General features: G+C 40.3%; 1 non-coding gene across 1 annotated transcript; it reads right to left on the bottom strand.

The window, feature by feature from the left end:
• Nucleotides 1–11,555: 11,555 nt before the first annotated feature.
• Trnat-ugu (transfer RNA threonine (anticodon UGU)) lies at nt 11,556–11,630 on the bottom strand. The gene has a single exon. It is a non-coding gene; the product is annotated as a tRNA-Thr (tRNA).
• Between the last annotated feature and the right edge of the window lie 2,873 nt (nt 11,631–14,503).

Here is a 14,503-nt window from a genome sequence, read left to right on the forward strand (position 1 = left end):
AACACTATGGTCTTTTTATTTTTGAAATTTGCCTGCAAAACCTCTCTTTCAAAATTTTTCTAAAAATTTCAGTATTAATATATTATTCATGAAAAATTGTTAGCTTGTTGGAAAACAGTGGAAATGCATGTAAGTAATGTTTTGTGTTTTACCGTTAATATAACACAACTTAGAATAAGGATCATATAAATAGATCAGTTAACATGGTGGAGATGGAAGATACGTTCTCCCCGTGAATATTGTGTTTAAAAACAAATGAATATTTTCAAATCAACAGCTCATTTCATGAAGTCATAACTAGAAGTGAATAATCTCCACAAAAATTGGTAAGTTAATTACTTTGGTGCAAGAAAGTCTCCATCATTAAGGAGAACGATGTTTTCAATAACTTGCCGGCAGCCACAAAAAGCTTTACTACTGACAGATTTCAGTTTACGAGGAGCCTAAAGGATTTCTTGCTAACCATCTCTTCCGACACCATTAATGAATTGAATTATTTATTAGAACTAGCGCGCGCGCGCGATTGAGAGAGAGTGTGTGTGTGTGTGTGTGTGTGTGTTAGAGAGAGAGAGAGAGAGAGAGAGAGAGAGAGAGAGAGAGAGAGAGAGAGAGAGAGAGAGAGAGAGAGAGAGAGAGAGAGAGAGAGAGGGGGGGGGGTCAAATAATACGTGTACAATCAGAAGTGTGACTAAATTTTCATTCCTCGTTCATGATCAGTCCATTTGCGGTCTGTGGATAGTAAATTAGCATATTATTTTCCCATTGAGTATCTCCCCATTATGGATCAATTTCAATGGAAAGTACATATAATCTAATCCTCTTGTCTGCCCCACTTCTGTTGAAGGTTACACATCACACAAATACCTTGTTGTTGTTGTTGTTGTCTTCAGTCCACAGACTGGTTTGATGCAGCTCTCCATGCTACTGTATCGTCTGGAAGCTTCATCTCCCAGTACCCACTGCAACCTACATCCTTGTGAATCTGCTTAGTGTATTCATCTCCTGGACTCCCTCCTCGATTTTTACCCTCCACGCTGCCCTCCAATATTAAATTCGTGATCCCTTAATGCCTCAGAACGTGTCCTACTATCCGACCCCATCTTCTACTCAAGTTGTGCCACAAAGTTCTCTTCTCCCGTATCCTATTCAATACCTCCACATTAGTTATGTGATCTACCCATCTAATCTTCAGCATTCTTCTGTAGCACCACATTTCGAAAGCTTCTATTCTCTTCATGTTCAAACTATTTATTGTCCATTATTCACCTCCATACGTGGCTACACTGCATACAAATACTCGGAGAAAAGACTTCCTGATACCTAAAGCTATACTCGATGTTAGCAAATTTTTCTTCTTTAGAAACACTTTTCTTACCATTGACAGTCTACATTTTATATCCTCTCTACTTCGACCGTCATCAGTTATTTTGCTCCCTAAATAGCAAAACTACTTTACTACTTTAAATGTCTCATTTCCTAATCTAATTCCCTCAGCATCACCCACCTTAATTCGACTACATTCCATTATCCTCGTTTTGCTTTTATTGATGCTGATCTTATATCATCCCTTCAGGACACTTCATTCTGTTCAGCTACTCTTCTAGGTTCTTTGCTGTCTCTGAATTACAAAGTCATCGGCAAACCTCAAGGTTTTAGTTTCTTATCCATGGATTTTAATTTCTACTCAGAATTTTTCTTTTGTTTCCTTTACTGCTTGCTCAATAAACAGATTGAATAACACTGGGGATAGTCTACAACCCTGTCTCATTCCCTTCCCAACCACTGCTTCAATTTCATATCCCTTGACTCTTATAACTGCCACCTGCTTTCTGTACAAATTGTAAATTGAATTCGCTCCCTGTATTTTACCCCTGCCACCTTCAGAATTTGAAAGAGAGTATTCCAGTCAACATTGTCAAAAGATTTCTCTAAGTCTACAAATGTTAGAAACGTAGGTTTGCCTTTCCTTAATCTACTTAATAAGGTAAGTCGTAGGGTCAGTATTGCCTCACATGATCCAGTATTTCTACGGAATCCTAACTGGTCTTCCCTGAGGTCGGCTTCTACCATTTTTTCCATTCGTCTGTAAAGAATTTGCGTTAGTATTTTGCAGCTGTGACTTATTAAACTGATAGTTCGCTAATTTTCACATCTGTCAACACCTGCTTTCTTTGAAATTGGAATTATTTCATTCTTCTTGAAGTCTGACGGTATTTCGGCTGTCTCATGCATCTCGCTCATCAGACGGTAACGTTCTGTCAGAGTTGGGTCTCCCAAGGCCGTCAGTAGTTCTAATGGAATGTTGCCTACTCCCGGGATCTTGTTTCGATTAAGGTCTTTCAGTGCTCTGTCAAACTCTTCACGCAGTATGTCATCTCCCATTTCATCTTCATCTACATCCTCTTCCATTTCCATTATATTGTCCTGAAGTACACTGCCCTTGTATAGATCCTCTATATACACCTTCCACCTTTCTGCATTCCCTTCTTTGCTGATAACAGGGTTTCCATCTGAGCTCTTGATATGCATACAAGTGAATCTCGTTTCTCTAAAGGTCTCTTTAATTTTCCTGTACGCAGTATCTATCTTACACCTAGTGATATGCGCCTCTACATCCTTACGTTTGTCCTCTAGATATCCCTGCTTAGCCATTTTGCACTTCCTGTCGATCTCATTTTGAGACATTAGTATTTCTTTTTGCCGGCTTAATTTACTGCATTTTTGTATTTTCTCCTTTCATAAATTAAATTCAATATATCTTCTGTTACCCTCTTTCTCTGCGCATGTCAAGTTCCGTAGGCCCAAATTGAGGAGCAAATCTTCAAGGTCATGGAACGTGTCAGTATCTACATCTACATCCGTACTCCGCAAGCCGCCTAACGGTGTGTGGCGGAGGGTACCCTGAGTACCTCTATCCGTTCTCCCTTCTATTCCAGTCTCGTATTGTACGTGGAAAGAAGGATTCTCGGTATGCTTCTGTGTGGGCTCTAATCTCTCTGATTTTATCCTCGTGGTCTCTTCGCGAAATATAAGTAGGAGGGAGCAATACACTGTTTGACTCTTCGGTGAAGGTATGTTCTCGAAACTTCAACAAAAGCCCATGCAAAGCTACGGAGCGTCTCTCCTGCAGAGTCTTCCACTGTAGGTTATCTATCATCTCCGTAACGCTTTCGCGATTACTAAATGATCCTGCAACGAAGCGCGCTGCTCTCCGTTGGATCTTCTCTATCTCTTCTATCAAACCTATCTGGTGTGGATCCCACACTGCTGAGCAGTATTCAAGCAGTGGGCGAACAAGCGTACTGTAACCTACTTCCTTTGTTGTCGGATTGCATTTCCTTAGGATTCTTCCAATGAATCTCAGTCTGGCATCTGCTTTACCGACGATCAACTTTATATGAACATTCCATTTTAAATCACTCCTAATGCGTACTCCCAGATAATTTATGGAATTAACTGCTTCCAGTTGCTGACCTGCTATTTTGTAGCTAAATGATAAGGGACCTATCTTTCTATACATTCGCATCACATTACACTTGTCTACATTGAGATTCAATTGCCATTCCGTGCACCATGCGTCAGTTCGCTGCAGATCCTCCTGCATATCAGTACAATTTTCCATTGTTGCAACCTCTCGATACACCACAGCATCATCTGCAAAAAGCCTCAGAGACTTTCCGATGTCATCCACCAGGTCATTTATGAATATTGTGAATAGCAACGGTCCTATGACACTCCCCTGCGGCACACCTGAAATCACTCTTACTTCGGAAGACTTCTCTCCATTGAGAATGACATGCAGCGTTCTGTTATCTAGGAACTCCTCGATCCAAGCACACAACTGATCTGATAGTCCGTATGCTCTTACTTTGTTCATTAAACGACTGTGGGGAACTGTGTCAAACGCCTTGCGGAAGTCAAGAAACACGGCATCTACTTGTGAACCCGTGTCTAAGGCCCTCTGAGTCTCGTGGACGAATAGCGCGAGCTGGGTTTCACACGGCCGTCTTTTTCGAAACCCATGCTGATTCCTACAGAGTAGATTTCTAGTCTCCAGAAAAGGCATTATACTCGAACATAATACGTGTTCCAAAATTCTACAACTGATCGACGTTAGAGATATAGGTCTATAGTTCTGCACATCCGTTCGACGTCCCTTCTTGAAAACGGGGATGACCTGTGCCCTTTTCCAATCCTTTGGAACGCTTCGCTCTTCTAGAGACCTACGGTACACCGCTGCAAGAAGGGGGCAAGTTCCTTCGCGTATTCTGTGTAAAATCAAACTGGTATCCCATCAGGACCAGAGGCCTTTCCTCTTTTGAGCGATTTTAATTGTTTCTCTATCCCTCTGTCGTCTATTTCGATATCTACCATTTTGTCAACTGTGCGACTTCAAGAGAAGGAAGCACAGTGCAGTCTTCCTCTGTGAAACAGCTTTGGAAGAAGACATTTAGTATTTCGGCCTTTAGTCTGTCATCCTCTGTTTCAGTACCATTTTGGTCACAGAGTGTCTGGACATTTTGTTTTGATCCACCTACCGCTTTGACATAGGACCAAAATTTCTTAGGATTTTCTGCCAAGTCAGTACATAGAACTTTACTTTCGAATTCATTGAAAGCCTCTCGCATAGCCCTCCTTACACTACATTTCGCTTCGCGTAATTTTTGTTTGTCTGCAAGGCTTTGGCTATGTTTATGTTTGCTGTGAAGTTCCCTTTGCTTCCGCAGCAGTTTTCTAACTCGGTTGTTGTACCACGGTGGCTCTTTTCCATTTCTTACGATCTTCCTTGGCACATACTCATCTAACGCATATTGTTCGATGGTTTTGAACTTTGTCCACTGACCCTCAACACTATCTGTACTTGAGACAAAACTTTTGTGTTGAGCCGTCAGGTACTCTGTAATCTGCTTTTTGTCACTTTTGCTAAACAGAAAAACCTTATTACCTTTTTAATATTTCTATTTACGGCTGAAATCGTCGATGCAGTAACCGCTTTATGATCGCTGATTCCCTGTTCTGCATTAACTGATTCAAATAGTTCGGGTCTGTTTGTCACCAGAAGGTCTAATATATTATCGCCACGAGTCGGTTCTCTGTTTAACTGCTCAAGGTAGTATTCAGATAAAGCACTTAAAAATATTTCAATGGATTCTTTGTCCCTGCCACCCGTTATGAACGTTTGAGTCTCCCAGTCTATATCCAGCAAAATTAAAATCTCCTCCCAGAACTATAACATTTCCCTAAGGGGCTCCATCACTAGCCTAACGTTGGAGCTCCCAATAACTAATAAACCCCTCCCCCCGTGTGCCTGCTCGGACCTTGCTGAAGGAGCAGCCACATGTCCATTCACAGGCAGAGCGGGCGATGCCACACGGCCAGCCTCCACATTGACCCTCCGCCTCGTGCGCCGCGAACGCCACTGAACCCGCCACTCCCCTTGGGGAGAGGGTGGCCCAACCGCGCCCGGTACCCGCGAAGATCTCTCGACAGCAGGGACAGTGGGTGAAGCATCTAATACCTGGGGTGCACCATGCGACGCACCAGACTCCCCACTGCCGCTACACTCCGAGGCAGCAGCCTGATGACGGCTGACCGCGGCCATCAACACGCTCAGCTGTTCGCGAAGAGTGGCCAGCGTCCGTACACAGCAGTCACACATCCTATCCATCCTAAGGAATCAATTTACCGAAGAGACTTAATCAACTTTTAAGTAGACTGCTAATTCACTAAAGGCGATTGATTACTGACTAAACTGTGATTGCTAACCACTTCTTGTGGAAAACAATGAAAATAGCACTACCTGTCTCTGGACTGTATTCAAAACAAACACTAGCACTACTGGCACTATGGCTGACTACAAGGACTCTCTCTGACTGTATTCAAAACAAACACGAAATCTATGTAACACTATTACTAGCACTCGACAATTAAAGCTTCCTAAAAGCAAAAACACACGGAAGAAGAAGTGACAAGTAAGAAAAATAGAGTTAATACTTAAATTAAGGTAGCTCGCTGCACAGCAGACGTGAAGCAGCTGGCGGTTAGGGCGACACATGAACTTACAACAAAAAAGTAATAACAGATAGAAATACATGTTCATGAACCTGAGAGAAAATCAGTCCATAAGTTTAAGCAAACGCTATCAGCAGTACAATGAGAATCAGCTTAATTTTTCAATTAACTCCTCGACAGAATAAAAGGAGTGACCCATGAGGAAACACTCCAGTTTCGATTTGAAAGCGCGTGGATTACAGCTAAGATTTTTGAATTCGAGTGGCAGCTTATTGTAAATGGATGCAGCAGTATACTCACACATTTTTGCACAAGAGTTAAGGAAGTCCGATCCAAATGGAGGTTTGATTTCTCCCGAGTATTAACCGAGTGAAAGCTGCTTATTGTTGGAAATAAACTAATATCGGTAACAAGAAACGACAATAAGGAATATACATATTGAGAGGCCAAGGTCAAAATACCCAGACTCCCTGAACAGAAGTCGACAAGAGGTTCGTGAACTCACACCACTTTTTGCCCGAACCTCCAGTTTCTGAGCCAAAAATATCCATCTAGAATGGGAAGAGTTACCCAAAAACATAATACCATACGACATAAGTGAATGGAAATAAGCAAAGTAGACTAATTTACTTGTCGAAGTATCACTCACTTTCGGCACCGTTCCAATAGTGAAAATGGCAGTATTAAGTCTTTGAACAAGATCCTGAACGTGGGCTTTCCACGACATCTTACTATTTATTTGAACACCTAGGAATGTGAACCGTTCAGTTTCACCAATCATATGCCCATGCTGTGAAATTAAAACGTCAGGTTTTGTTGAATTGTGTGTTAGAAAATGTAAAAACTGAAGCTTACTGTGATTTAACGTTAGTTTATTTTCTACAAGCCATGGACTGAGGTCATGTACTGCACTACTTGAAACGGAGTCAATGTTGCACCCAACATCCTTTACTACCAAGCTAGTGTCATCAGCAAACAGAAATATTTTAGAGTTACCCATAATACTTGAGGGCATATCATTTATATAAATAAGGAACTGGAGCGGCCCCAACACTGATCCCTGAGGAACCCCCTCCCCCTTGACAGTACACCACTCAGATCCCTCATCACACTGTATTACTTTCCCCCATTCCCGTAGATCGTTCCCTAATGATCTTCCTGAAACACTCTACAACTTCTGATTCTGTCAGTTCTTTCAGGTCCCATCTCCTTAAATTCCCACCTTTTTCCAGTTTCTTCAGTTTAATCTACAGTTCATAATCAATATATTGTGATCAGAGTCCACATTTGCCCCTGGAAATGTCTTACAATTTAAAATCTGGTTCCTAAATCTCTGTCTTACCATTATATAATATATATGAAATATTGCAGTATCTCCAGGTCTCTTCCACGTATACAATCTTCTTTCATGATTTTTGAACCAAGTGTTAGCTATGATTAAGTTATGCTCTGGGCAAAAACCTACCAGGCGGCTTCCTCTTTCATTTTTTACCCCCATTCCATATTCACCTACTACGTTTCCTTTTCTTCCATTTCCTACTGTCGAATTCCAGTCACCCATTAATATTAAATTTTCATCTCCCATCACTATCCGAATGATTTCCTTTATCTCATCACACATTTCATCAATTTCTTCATCATCTGCGGACTACTTTTACGGCTTTGGTAGGCGTGGGATTCGTGGCTATCTTGGCCACAACAATGCGTTCACTATGCTGTTTGTAGTAGCTTACCCGCATTCCTATTTTTATTAATCATTAGACCTACTTATGCATTAGCTTCATATTAGCCTTCCTAATACTAAAATCTATATCCGATGTTAACAATGACGCCGGTGGATGGACTATCAGGAAATTACTGATCGTCGAGAAAGTCACAAATATAACCGACAAGCTAATGGGCCCTTCACAGGAAAAGGTTTTTTGCCAGAAAACGGGGAAAATTGAAACCCAGCAAATGAGTAAAAAAATGTATATTCACTGACAAAAAAAATAGTGTACGCACACAACTTACACAACAATAGTCTGGGATTACTCTATTACGTAATACAGTTTTTGTGATTGTATCTTGCAGCTTTAGTTATTTTTAATTAAAAGAGGCTTTAAAAGGACAGAAAGAACGTGTTGGACTACGCTACAGATCGTTCTGTTAGCACAGTCTTTACTTTGTAATCACTTTCGTTGACTTCGGCAACTCTCAACAGAAATCTCCAACGTAACCGAGACAATGTGCTACGATACAGCCGAGATCATGACAAGAGAATGGGCTACATCACACTCGAAGTAAATGGATCCCCATGACCTGTATACGTCTGTTATAAAAGATCTCCAAGCCACTCTCCTCAAATAGACCGCAATCTTCTCTTGACCTTCAACTGTTACTATTTCAGAATTAAAAACCAGATTCAAAGAAAATTTGGCTACAAGGCACAAAACTAGAAAAATAAAAAGAATAAAAGTGAGAACGTGAAACATGTTAGCAATAATCATAAACAGGAGATTTACAGAAAATATAATTGAGAAAGGAAATCATTAATATTATCGACCGTTTAGGAACTCTAGGCTACGAAATGGATAAAACCACATATCGAATAAGTGGTGGAAGAGTTAGTGTGTTTTAAGATTAAAACCAAACAAGAATTAGAGAAAAATATATCGAAGCAAGGCCTCTATTACGAAAAATTGCTAAATCTCGAGACAAATTGTGTCCTTCTGTATTAGATGAAATGTTTTGGCCCCTAGTACGGATGAAACAGTATCTGCAGTATCAACAGGAACTTCGGACATGTGTTTCATATTTCATACAAGCCTGCAGTCTATAAATATTTAAACAAAATACTAAAACAAAATACCACTACAGGGAATTACTTACGAAGTAGTTCTTGGTAAAGAAACACAGGACACAATTACGTATGTAGGCTTAATACGAACTACAACTGTGTTTATAAATCGCTATAGTTGCCTTGGACTAACGACGAGCAAATATCAATATAACCTGTACGCTTTTCAAAGCTGTTATCCATGAAAAAGCCAAACTACGTATCGTGAACAAAATACAATTTAACACCGAAACAATGACATTAGCTGACAATGGGCACAGACTTTAGTCAATGGGCACGGTTGAAAATTTGTGCCAGACCAGGATTAGCACCCGAGTCCCCTGGTTACGAGGGAGAGGCAATGATCACTGTGTCCGAATTACACAGTGGTCAACAGAATAGCACGAACTGCCCGAGCATGCCGTTCTTTAGATCCAAATTCTCAATTTCTCCATAGACTGCTAATGCACTGCTCCTTGAACATAATCCTCCTCCCTTTAATTATACAGTACATGGCCAAAAAAACAGACACCGAATATATGCAAACTTGGCCTTACGAACATTGCAGACGTCGTCTATGTAACACACGTCAAACTTCAAAGAATTTACCAATTCGTTGCATTGTTTACTATAGACCACAAATCAAGTAACGTAAAAAAAGCACTGCGTCTATTGAGATCATGATTCAGAGTTAAAAAAAACTAATAAGTCGCCTACATATTACAGGTGCTGCCGAAAGAGGAGAACCATTATTTTCCCACAAAAGGAAATATAGTTAAAATTACGCTTCTATTTCGGTTAGTTTATGCGGTTACTAAAATTTGCAGTGAAAGTTACATAGTGGACTCTACCCTCCCCCCACCAGAAACGTAGTTATCGTGGCTGTTGTGAGACTTTTGTACACAGTTAGAGAAAGTGTGTTAAATGTGGCGCGGACGGAAACGCTAGGCTACGCTACAGGGCAATCTGCTCGCACAACGTTTAGTCGGCATTCACAATCGTTGGCGTAAACAACTCTCAATCAAATTACCACCTTCCAACCTAACTTAGATCTCGGGCTACACTACCAATCGGCCTGTCATCACAACCAAAAATTCATTGAGGGGGGTGGAGGGATTTCCTGTAGCTCTCTCTAATGTATCTCTAGGCAAAACTGCCAGTTTTGTCAGACTCAACAGCAAGATTTACCAATGGTAAACACTTTTGAGACGGCTCGTAATATAGGAATAGTCCTCTTCGTCTTACTTGGCATAAATTGTTCGCTGGCGTCCCAGCAGCTAGCTCCCTCAGTGTCTGCTTCTGCCATCGCACCACGCTAGTCTGCTGTTGTCCTAGCAGACCGAACGCACCGCACATCCGATACCTTCGGAACCACTCACTGGCCAGTTAGCAACTGAGCGGAACACTGTTTACATCGTGAAAGGAAAACTATGCAAAGATGTACACTTAAATGGCACGACTGAGTAGCACACACACAGTAATATCTGAGGAATGTCCTTCGACACGCGCAGAACGAAAGTCTTCTCGCGAACGTACAGCGTCTCTGAAAAAAAATCTCGTGACTATATTCCGGCGTTACGGCCAGGTTCTCATACAAATGAGCAAAAAAGGGTACATTTGAAATTCTTTTTGAGACAATGAAAATACATTCGAAAGATCTGTTTGGGAATTACGAGTGATAATACTATGAGCTTAATTTTAGATTTTCAATAAAAAATGGCGCCCGTAATTATGATTTGATCAAGGGCCTGCGAGACTGGAGTACGCAGAGCGCGTGCAGTGTGGCACCTCATATGTTACCTGAATTCAAAAATGGGTAACATCAGTTGATACTACATTATTCCTCTGAAATTGAAAATGGATAACATCAGTCGATAAAACATAAAATTTATGGGAGCGTATACCTAACCGCAATGAAACAACCTTAAATTTAACGATACAGTGCTAATTCGAACTTTGAGTTCGATTTTTGAGGGTTTGTTTCACTCCTTATGCCTACACAAAAATTAGTTAATATTAACAAATGTCATATTATAGCTATAAGTTCCTAAGAAAAGTGTTTACTTTTAGGGGTCAGAGGTAGATGTTAAGAGAACGAACCACTTTTAATTTATGCTGCATGCCGTTCTGAGAAAATAGTTACCCGAAAAAAATATGTTCAAAGTTTAGGGAAAACATTTAGTTATATTATTACTTCGATTTGCATGAACTGAGTGTTACATATATATTTTTAATGTCGCTGAAAACGAATCTGAAGTCAGATTTTCAATATTCAAAACAGCTAATCCAATACGGAGGGCAACCGATTATGTTTTGACCAATTTTTACCAAAAATGTATTTTCGTTATTTACGTTTAGTCTGCAAGTCAAGGAGTATTTATCAACCCTTCCTCTACCTCTGATTGTTCCTAGACAGCAACTTCCTGTTCTTCTTGGCAGGAAAAGCCGATCTGTCAAAGCTGGATATGCAGCACTCGGCAGCCTGCACTTGATATTCGTCCGTATTTTCGGTGAGTATGTTTGCATGCATTCTGCAGTATGAATCATTTTGAGCACGTGCGACACGGGACGAGTTATCATCTACATCTATATGGATACCCTGCAAAACACATTTAAGTGCCTGGCAAAGGGTTCATCGAATCACCTACACAACTGATAATTAATTGAAACCCTCAGCTGCCGACAGGTGTTGTTGATATACTTCGATGGGGACAGCTGAAAAGTGTGCCGCTACTGGGACTCGAACCCAGGATCTCCTGCTTACAAGGCAGACGCTCAATCCATCTGAGCTATCGAGGGCACAAATGAACAGCACGACTGCAGGAATTTATCCCTCGCACGCTTCCCGTGAGACTCACACCCCGAACCGCCCACAATCCGATTACGTAATGTACTTAATAGGTATTTGTCCATCCACTCATTACTGGCTCACACTAAGGTGACGATTCCCGTAAGATTTCCGGTAGCCTGTGCGCATTCGCACAGACGAAGGTCAATGGCTGGGTGACGTTTAACCATAGATATGAAGATAGTAACTGTTCTAGAAAGAACAGGCGCCACTGACGACCGTACAGCTCTTCTAGAATACATGATAGACCGGCCGATGTGGCCGAGCGGTTGTAGGCACTTCAGTCGGGAGCCACGCGACCGCTACGGTCGCAGGTTCAAATCCTGCCTCGAGCATGGGTGTGTGTGATGTCCTTAATTTAGTTAGGTTTAAGTCGTTCTAAGTTCTAGGAAACTGATGACCTCAGATGTTAAGTCCCAAAGTGCTCAGAGCCATTTGAACCATCAGTCCCTATGTTTACACACTACTTACAGTAACTTATGCTAAGGACAACACACACACAACCATGCCCGAGGGAGGACTCGAACCTCCAACGGGGGGAGCCGCGCGAACCGTGACAAGGCGTTGGACACATGGCGGGTACCCCGCGCGGCTCATGGCAGCCGTGACACTGCTTCAAACAATGGACTGTAGAAACTTTTGTAAAGCACGGATTAAAAAAAAAACTTTCTGTTCCAAGAGTCTAGACAAGTACACCTTTAAAAAATGCAACTACAAAGAAATTGAATTTTCGAACGTTTTGAATGAGAACCTGTCCTTATGGAACACCGTTGATCAAATGTCACAGGGATTATATACTCAGGTTTCACATGTGGATTAACACTTTCTAATCAATATCCGGAATGAGCAGGGCTTAAAACTTTGAAGAGTTAAATTTCAAGGGCCGTTCTCTTGTATGCAAATAGTTTCACAGTAGAAATTTCTCTAGTTTTATTTATTAATTTATTTATTTATTTTTTGCTGTAGGTAAAGAAGGATAGCATTGTGAGGAGGGGGAAGGGGGGGGGGGGAGGAATCTCGCCTCTCCCACCTTGGAATTCTCAGTACAGAATTTTTATTCATTACGAGATTCTTAGCCACTTGCAGAAGTGATTTCGAGTGATTCTGCAAAACTTTTCCTTTAGCCAATCGTAGCAACTATAGGATTCCGTTCCTGCTGCATGACATGTCTCGGAACTTAAAGTGACCAACTCATTTGCATAAAGAGCTAGCTTATCATCCGCTTCTTTACTTGCGTAGACCGTTCATGGTCTGCAAAGAATTTTTTTCTTTAATCGTTTTTTTATGTCTTTTATAAACTGCAACACTTTCTAAACTTTCTAAACTTAGCGCCGTTGAAGCATGGTCTTTTACTGAATGATCAAAAAGCAATGCTGACAGCTGGAGTCCAAGGTTTTTGTTAATCAAGCCGTTTGTATTCTTGTGGTGATATCTCCGTACAGTCTTTCATTCCCTAACGCATATTTCTTTATATCTAATTGAGAAGTGAAATACCGGTTTTCATAGATGCAGATTTAAAATATTTTAATATAACGCAATAAATATTTCATTAAAATTTTCATCCCCTTATGCTCGAAGTTCCAAAACCAGAAAAACACGTAGTTTTTAAAAATTGTAACATATTAGCCGAATACGAATTGTCAGATATATTTAGCAATCCTTTCATAATGAACCATTTTCTGAAACATCTCACACCCTTTAGGGGTTGGGTTTTCAAAAACAATTAAACACGTATTCTTCTATTTAGAGCCGAGGAGCCAAATTCAAATCTTCATCCATTTAATTCTAAAAATGCTTTCATAGTGAAATATTTCATAAAACATTACATCCCCTATTTCACTCTATTAGTGAGTTAAATTTCCAAAAGCAACGAAACACATTTTTTTTTACATCCAACCGAGATGTCAAATACCTATTTTCATAGATGTAGCTATAAAAATGCTTCAGTAGTTCTTTAATAATGATTTATTTTCAAAAAATCTTCACTAATTATTTTATCCCCCAATGGAAGAATTTCGGAAAATGCTAAAAACCTGTTTCTTTTTTGTATCTGACTGAGACACCAAATGTCAATTTTCGTAGTTTTGTAGTTATAGCTTCAATAGGGACATAGGGACATATTTAAAAAAAAGACTTTCAACCCATGTTTCACCCCCATAGGAGTGAAATTTCGAACAATCTCTTCTTAAATGATGCTTTCAGCGTAAGATTTACACCTTCATCAAATTTCAAGTCCGTATACTTTGCAGGTTGGGCTGGAAGGCTATGGGTCAGTGAAACCTGTGCCCCTATTGCACCTTCTTGGAGGTTGTAGTTCCAAAAACAGTGAAACACGTAGTTTTCTATAACACAATATTCATAGATTTCGCTTTAAAAACTCTTTCGCACTGAAATACTTTCATAAAACATTACATCCTATATTCCACCCTCTTAATCGTTGAATGTATCAAAAACAGGTTTTAATATATTTCATGAAACATTTCATCCTCTGTGATATGGGGTATGGTAGTGACACACCAAAATCACAATAGTAATCCGTTGTAGTTGCTACATATTTTATTACAATCAAAAGCATTATAAAATCACAAGGCCAGATCAGTTGGACAAATAATAAATAAATTTCGTTAAGTGGAACGAGACCCGTAAAACTTGAAATTTGAATATGACTAGGTATATATACTTAGGTAAAGCTTTACTTAAATAGCACAAATGTCCATAAAATTCATAGCAGAACTCTCACTACTTGCAATCAGGGGAGAAACAGATTAAGCGTAAGAATACAGATATTTAACGTTCGGCTTGCCAACTTTCCTAAACAAAACTGT

Source organism: Schistocerca gregaria, unplaced genomic scaffold (genome assembly GCF_023897955.1).
Source record: "Schistocerca gregaria isolate iqSchGreg1 unplaced genomic scaffold, iqSchGreg1.2 ptg000099l, whole genome shotgun sequence".
In the NCBI taxonomy this organism is placed as follows: domain Eukaryota; kingdom Metazoa; phylum Arthropoda; class Insecta; order Orthoptera; family Acrididae; genus Schistocerca; species Schistocerca gregaria.